General features: G+C 39.0%; 1 non-coding gene across 1 annotated transcript; it reads right to left on the minus strand.

Annotated features, from left to right (window-relative positions):
* Positions 1-349: 349 nt before the first annotated feature.
* On the minus strand, positions 350-566 carry LOC138874278 (small nucleolar RNA U3). Its single transcript, XR_011401319.1, has one exon. It is a non-coding gene; the product is annotated as a small nucleolar RNA U3 (small nucleolar RNA).
* Between the last annotated feature and the right edge of the window lie 8027 nt (positions 567-8593).

Raw genomic sequence — 8593 nt, forward strand, 5'->3', positions numbered from 1 at the left:
GTTTAGCCTAACACCTTAAAGTAACAATTCAAAACATGCTGAGATAACTATTTTAAATCACAAGCAAATGCTAATGGGGTATGGGATCAAATAAGCATGTTGAGGGCCATAATGATTAACACTGCAAGTCTCAACATAGAATATGCAGGGATTCAGAGGGTGGGTAAATAAACATGTTCATAGGCATTTAAGAGTCAATACACTAACTGAATAGGCCCTAAAAGAGTTAAAATAACTTCAGGACATGCAGCATTGGGAGCAAACAAGTGTTAAAGAGACCAAGAGATACACAACTAACAAAGATAATGCCTAAACATCACTCGTATGCATTTTTTTTAAAGGTTGAAAGAGTCTGTCAGACAGCCATTAGACCATCCCAATACCTATTATTATAGGGGCTGAGAACGATCATCTACAACACCATGACCCGAGGGCCGTGGGAGCTGTTAATCACGCTCTGGTCTAGTGGCCATGTCTCATCAACCAGACTTGGTTTCCTGTCTCCTTAGAACTCAAGGATACAGTGGTACGAGCCTATAGAACAGATCCTGTTCAAGTAAGGTCGTACTCATATGCATATTGGATCATGGATTCAGCAATAATAACATGTACAAATCAGGGATATGTAAGGATGAAAGTGCAGAAGTTAAGTGACTCATTAGTTAAGCGAGAAATGCAAGAAAGGAACAAAACCAACAGTATTCTGAATCGTCAATGAGAAGCAAAACCCAGAACTTAATGGCCTTGGCTTTCAGCTGGCCAAGACCATAATACAGAATGAAACAACAGAATAAAGTTTTAGATCTAGTAAGGTTATAATGATTTTCCATGTCTGTATAAAGGGAATGGGAAAATAATTTATATAGTGATAGGGATTAACACATAAACATGGAAAAATCATCAGTCAAACACTAGAAAGGAAAGCAATCAAAATCAGTAAGGAAAAGGGAAAATTCCAGAACCCTAATTTTAGGCATAATACACAAATTGACGGAATAAGAAAAGGCTAAAAATCACATGCTGCATAGAATAGGATGAATAGACAGAAATTTATTCAAAATCAAAGAATCGAGTCAGATTTGGTTTGATTTAAAACTGATCTGAAACCCTATATTAGGGTAAGTAAAAATCGGTAAAAATAAACAGATCTACACATAAATAAGGTGAATATAGACAAAATAATACTTGAAATAAAAGACTTGAACCAACTTTGGTTCGAATCAAAGAAAATCTGGAAACCCTAGCTTTAGGGTAAGTAAAAAATCTCAAAGATACACAGAGATTCATCGAGATTCATACCATAAAAGAACAAGAATGAACACAGATGGAAAAGGTCAAAGAACTGAACCAGATTTTATTCGATTTCTAGGAGATTTGCTTGTCATGTTTAGGCAAGCAAACTAGGTAACACCATAGTCGAACCAGTTGTGAGGAGAGGTAAAATAAGGTAAGGGAATCCACGGTGGATTCCGATTTGGGGTCGGATTTGGGAGGGCTTGATAGGAACGGCAGGTAGGGTTCATAAGAGATGAGAGAGTTCTGGGGCGGCGGGGGGTGTAGAATGATTAGGGTTAGGGGTGTGGTTAGGTTTAAAGGGGCAAGTGTAGCGTGGACCGTTAATCTTAGAGATCAACGATCCTGATTTAAGGGATCCTGGGTCGGGTATTAAAATAGATTTGGGGACTGGGCTAATGGGTTTTGGGCCAAGGGTATTGGGCTGGTGTATTGGGTAGTTTTAGGTCCGAATTTGGGTAGGAATTTAGGCTAGTTTTTAAATACCCAATATTTAATAAATAAATAATTTATAAAAGTAATTAATAAATAATAAAAATATCATTTGTGCAATAAAATAATTTAAAATAATTACTTAACATTTTAATATAAGAAATTATTTTCTGCATAAATAAATAATTATACGTTAATATGGGCTATTATTGCAAAGATGTGCAACTTAGCCTTAAAAATGCAAATGTAATTATAAAAATGTATTAAAAAATGTTTAAACATTATGTTGGTATAAATAATAAATTTAGATAATTGAATCATCGTAAAAATAATATGAAGGATGATTATTGGATGTTTATATATACTAATATATAGGAATAAATTTGTTTAAAGTCTTTAAAAATTATAAAAAATTATAAAAAATATTTGTGTATGCTTATAAATCAAATGATGATGCATATGCACTATTTTAAAAGTGTATACATATATATATATATATATATATATATATATAAAGAGAGAGAGAGAGTATGAGGGAAAAATTAGGTATCAACAATATAGATACCCTTGTTGAACTTGCCTTATATGTGGGAATGACTCCAATTGGCATGAGAGTCATCCGTGCAGTTATTTGCCGAAATGAGAGCACAAGATGCAAATATTAGTGTTCAGATATTGAGACTTGTGAGTTGTGATTTGTCCGAGGTTCGGTACCTCGTGGAGCCGACTAAGAACTTGATGTAGAAGTAGTTGAATTTGCTGAGTCATTACTTGTCCTTGTTGTATATGTTATTTTCGGATTTAGTTTGTGTTACATTTACTCTATCGTGTTATCTTTACGGTTTTCCCGCTGATACTTGTTATTCTTTTCCCTATTGAATTTACTGTGTTGTTAGCCATATTGTGAAGCCCTTATGTAAATATCATATTCTATTGTCTTTTATTTATACTTGTTCAGTTTTTAGACCAGTGGGTGTCTTGACTAGTTCTCGTCACTACTTCACCGAGGTTAGTCTTGATACTTACTGGGTACTGCCGTGGTGTGCTCATACTACACTTCTGTGTATTTTTGTGCAGATTTGTCACGACCCTAAATCCGGACCCGGTTTTGATGGCGCCTCTCGTGAAGACAAGGCTATACGATACTTCCCATTTTCCAATTTATAAACAGTTAAGTATTTAGAAATAGTCGAAACATGAATAAATAATCCAAAGTAGCAGATAATATCATAAATACGCGGAAGAACAACCCAACACAAGTGTCTAATATAGAGATAGAATGACAAAGAGGAAGAAACACGGATCTGCAGACGTCAAGCAGCCACCTCGTGAACTCCGAGTGTCCACCGGGAGCTCTCAACTCGCACTGGCAGGATCAGCAACGCCTGAATCTGCACACAGGGGTGCAGGGAGTAAAGTGAGTACTCCAACTCAGTGAGTAACAAATGTAAATAAAGACTGAAAGCAATAAATCACGTAAGGCACAAAGCATTCTATAATGAAGCACTAAAACCAAGTAAAATGAGTAAATCAGTGAAAGATAGGTAAAATTCTTTATCTCAAATGTAGTTTCATGAAAAGCCTTTTTTAATGATTAAGCAGGTAATTGACAGTCAATTATGAAAAGTAACCACAAAAAGGTTTGCCCCTCGGGCATAGTATCAACAAATCTGCCCCTCGGGCTCAATCTCACATCACAATGGGTACCCGCGCTCACTGGGGGCGTACAGACTCCTGGAGGGGCCCCTTACGGCCCAAGCACAATATCAAGCCACCTCGTGGCATCATCACTAGGCCCTTCACCTCATATCAACCAAGCTACCTCGTGGCGTACATATTTCTGGCCCTCGGCCTCAGAATCAGTATCAAATGTTTCCTCACAACATAGGCCCTCGGCCTTACTCAGTCAAAAATCTCATAAGCCCCTCAAGCAATAGTAAAACAGTGTTTCTCAGCCCAAACTTTATGTAAAATATCATTTAAGTATTAAAACTGAGTAAACAAGGCTGAGTATGAAAATAGTGGAAAATAACATGACTGAGTTCAAGTATAGAGTCAAAACAATGAGAAAATATCAGTAAAAATCCCCGAAGGGTTCAAATAGTTGCACGAAGTCCAAATATGGCATTCGGCCCAAATAATGATGATAGCAAATAGTTTTCAGTCAATATGCGGTAAAATCATCAATCGGGATGGACCAAGTCACAATCCCCAATAGTGCACGACCCTACACGCGTCATCAAGCGTGTGCCTCACCTCAATATAGCACGACGACGTGCAATCCGAGGTTTCAAACCCTCAAAACATTATTTACAATCATTACTCACCTCAAACTGGTCAAATCTCTAGCTCGCGATGCCTTTGCCCCTCGAATCGGCCTCCACTCACGTCGAATCTATCCAAAATCAGAATGAGGACGTCAACATATGCCAAGGGAACGAAACCTAAGCGAAAACAATCAATAAATGGCACAAATCCTGAAATTACCAAAACCCGACCCCTGGCCCGCGTCTCGGAATTCAATAATTTTTACCTCAATAGATTTCTTATCTTCCCACGAGTTCATACATATCAAAAGTTTAGAAATCTGACCCCAAATGGTCCTTCAAATTCTCAATTAAAGGCCTAAGTTCCCAAGCCCTAGTTTCCCCAATTTTCACCCTTAATTCCCAAAATTTCTAGCTCTAATCCATGAAATAATAACATAGGAGCGAGTTTTAAGTCCAAATTCCTTACCTCAATGAAGTTCCCTTGAAATCCCTCTTTCAAATCGCCCAAAAAACTCCCAAGCTGAGGTAAAAATGGTGAAATAGCTCAAAATTTGTGAAGGCTACAACTTATACCTTCTGCCCAGTCATTTTCGCATTTGTGGCACAATACCCGTTTCTGCGGTACCGCATATGCGGTTCTTCTTCCGCTTCTGCGGAAATCACTTAATGGACCAAACTGCTTCTGTGATCAATCTTCCACATATGCGCCTTCGCAGGTGCGGTCCATCCACCGCATCTGCGGTCGCTGCCTTTCCAGGCATTCTCGCTTCTGTAATCCCTTATCCGCATCTCCGGTTTCGCAGATGCGGTCCCATTACCCGCTTCTACAGTTCCTGCTCCTCTAGACCTTTTTCTGCTTATGCGGTCTATCTCCCGCACGTGCGGCATCGCATCTACGGTCCCCAATCCGCAGGTGCGGAAATACCATAAGCAGCAAGGTTCAGCAGCTGCAACAAGGTTTCAAACCTTTTCGTCAACCATTCGAAATCACTCTGAGGCCCCTAGGACCTCAACCAAAAGCACAAACATATCCTAATACCTTATTCAAACTTGTACCAATCTTCAAAACACCTCAAACAACATCAAATCAACCAAAACACATCGGATTCAAGCCAAATTTTCTAAAATCTTTCGAATTACGCTTTTGATCAAAAACCCAACCAAACCACGTCCGAATGATCTGAAATTTTGCATACACATCTCAAATGATACAACGGAACTATTGCAACTCTCGGAATTCCATTCCGACCCCTATATCAAAATCTCGCCTATCAACCGGAGATCGCCAAAATATCAACTTCGCCAATTCAAGCCTAAATCTACTCCGAACTTCCAAAACTCATTCTGATCACACTCCTAAGTCACAAATCACCTCCCGAAGCTAACCGAACCATCCGAGTTCTCTAACACATAAGTCAATATCCGGTTGACGTTTCCAATTTAAACTCACTCTAAAGAGACTAAGTGTCTCAAACCTTACCAAATTCTTTCCAAACACGATCTAACCAACCCGATACTACATAATACAGATAAACAAAGCATAACGAAGCAGAAATAGGGAAAACGGAGCGGTAACTCATGAGACGACTGGCCGAGTCGTCACAAGATTCCAGGTATTGTGCAGCCAGTTGATCGTTAGTTAGCAACGCGTATTGCTGTTGTGGAGACTTAAGGTAAAACTTGCTCCAGCATTTGCGGGTTTCGGAGTCACCGTCCCATTTTGTTCATACACTATTTTATTTATTTCCGAACAGTTGTATTTAGAAGTTATAGAAAAATTCTATAGAGCTTATGACTTGTACGACCAGGTTTTGGGAATATATTTATTGTATAAAGAATTCATCTCAGAAATTATTAGAAGGGTAAATTGTTGTTGTTGTTGTTGTTGTATTTTTTCGTAAATGTTAGGCTTACCTAGTCCTTAAGACTATGTGCCATTACGATACCCCAACGGAGGGGATAATGGGTAATGACAAAGTTATATTTCTGGCCTCAAATAAAAAAGATTCAACTAATAAGAAATATAAAGTAAGATCAGATCCAATATTTAGTGTCTTCTTGATTCGTGTTGGAACGAAGAAGAGCATCCAATATAAGATGATATTTTTTATTTATAAATGATGACTTGATTCTTCCTGAACACTTTGTTATCAATCCCAATGATAATGGTAGTGCATTTAATAAGAGAAATATTTCCATCATTGGATTAAAACGCAATTTGTGCAAGTCACATGATAGAAATTAAAGATATCTTAGATAGCAAAATGAATATATTGATCAATTAAATAAAATGTTGATTGTAAAAATGTTTTTCATATTTTGACTCATCAGAAAATTATACCAATAATTATTGTCAAGAAAATGTTTTTCATATGGCGCCTCTCGTGAAGACAAGGCCAGCCAGTCCAAAACGGAACACCTCTTTTAAACAGTTATTCATCATAACCAATAGTAAACTATAATATAATGCTCATAAATTTCGGAATTTAACGATAATAACAGCAGGAATCATCCCGACACAGCTCAAACCGGGGTGTCACAAGTCATGAGCTACTACAGAATATGCTATAGGTCTACAAAGTACGGGATCCGATACAACAGTCTGAAGGAAACATAAATAATAGAGGGTAAGAGAGACAAGGGGCTGCAGACGTCAACAGCTACCTCGTAACTCCAAATCACTGCCTAGCCTGGAAGGAATCAGCGCTTAGGTGAGGACTCTGCTATACCTGAATCTGCACACACGGTGCAGGGAGTAATGTGAGTACTCCGACTCAGTGAGTAATAACTACAAATAATGGCTGAAAGTATGAAAACACGTAAAGGCACAAAGCAATTCCATATCAAGCAGTAAAATCACTTAAAGCAGTAAATCAGTGAAGAAATCAAATGATATTCCTTTTTAAAACAAGTAAAACAGTTAATTTCACAGGTAATTAACAAGTAGAAATTCGCCCCTCGGGAATAGTATCAATCGCTCAGCATAGTTACAGCCCCTCGGGCTCACTCTCAGTACAGTATCAGCCCCTCGGGATACCTCACAATCACTCAACATAATGGTCACCATTGTTACCTGACCAAATTGCATCATACATTGTCATTGTTACCACTGTTTCAAATTACATGGGTACCCGCGCTCACTGTGGGTGTGCAGACTCCGGAGGGGCCCTTTACGGCCCAAGAGCTATATCAAGCCACCTTGTGGCATCATCACTCAACATATCCTCACATCACTCAAGCCACCGCATGACATAAATAGTATCTCAGGCCCTCGGCCTCATATCACTCAGCATATCCTCACATATGGCCCTCGGCCTCACTCAGTCCAGAAATCATCATAAGCCCCTTGGGCAATTAGTAAAACAGTAGTTCTCAGCCCAAAACATGATGTAGAAATATCATTTAAGTTTCAAATCTGAGTAAAAGTGACTGAGTTTGTAAAACAGTAGATATCAACAGGACTGAGTTCAAAAAATAAGTCAAGCAGAAAGGAAATAGTGATAAAAATCCCCGAAGGGTTCAAATAGTTGGCACGAAGCCCAAATATGGCAATCAGCCCAAATCATGATGGTAACAAATGAATTTCAGTCAAATATTCAGTAAAATCATCAATCCGGATGGACCAAGTCAAAATCCCCAGTAGTGAAAAACCCCACGCTCCTTATCCAGCGCGTATCTAGCCTCAATATAGCACTACGATGTACAATCCGGGGGTTCAAACCCTCATGACATTATTTACAACCATTACTCACCTCGAACTGGCTATTTCTCTAGCTCGCAACACCTTTGCCCCTCGAATTGGCCTCCACGCGCGTCGAATCTATCCAAAATCAGAACAAATACGTCACAATATGCTAAGGTAACAAAGCCCAAGCGAAAACATTCGAAAAATATAAAAAATCTCTAAATTATCCCCACGTCTCGGAATCGGGTAAAATTTACATTTTCAGAATCCTCATACCCTCACGAGTCTAACCATACCAAAATTATCCAATTCCGATACCATTTGGTCCATCAAATCATCATTTTATATTTTTGAAAGGTTCCACAATTTTCTTCCCAAATTTCATCTCAAATCACGAATTAAATGATGAATTCAGTGATAGGTTCATGTATTCTAGCCAAATCTGAGTTAAAATCACTTACCCCGATGAATTTCTTGAAAACCCTTCGAAACATCACCAAAATCCGAGATCTCTAGGTAAAAATATTAAATAAAACCCAAAACCTCGTATTTATAGGTACCCCTCAGGTTTCAGCTCACACGGGCCGCACCAAAACGCACGCGGTCCGCGCAAGTCAGTGCGGTCCGCGCAAAGGCAACGCGCGGCCGCACAGGCCTCCCTCTGCAGTGACAGGCTTTAGTATTTTGGCCATAACCTTTGCTACAGATGTCCATATTACGATATCTTTATCTTTCTGGAAACTAGATATGAAGGTCTACAACTTTCATTTTTGAATCAACTCAAAATTCCTTGTGGATAAAAAGATATGAGCCTCCGAAGTAGGACTAGCGGATCATTCCCCACCGCGGCCGCACACCACTTTGTGCAGTCCGCATGACACCTACCGCGGCTGTGCCCGACTTTGTGCGGTCC

This window comes from Nicotiana sylvestris, chromosome 7, assembly GCF_000393655.2.
Source record: "Nicotiana sylvestris chromosome 7, ASM39365v2, whole genome shotgun sequence".
Lineage (NCBI taxonomy): Eukaryota > Viridiplantae > Streptophyta > Magnoliopsida > Solanales > Solanaceae > Nicotiana > Nicotiana sylvestris.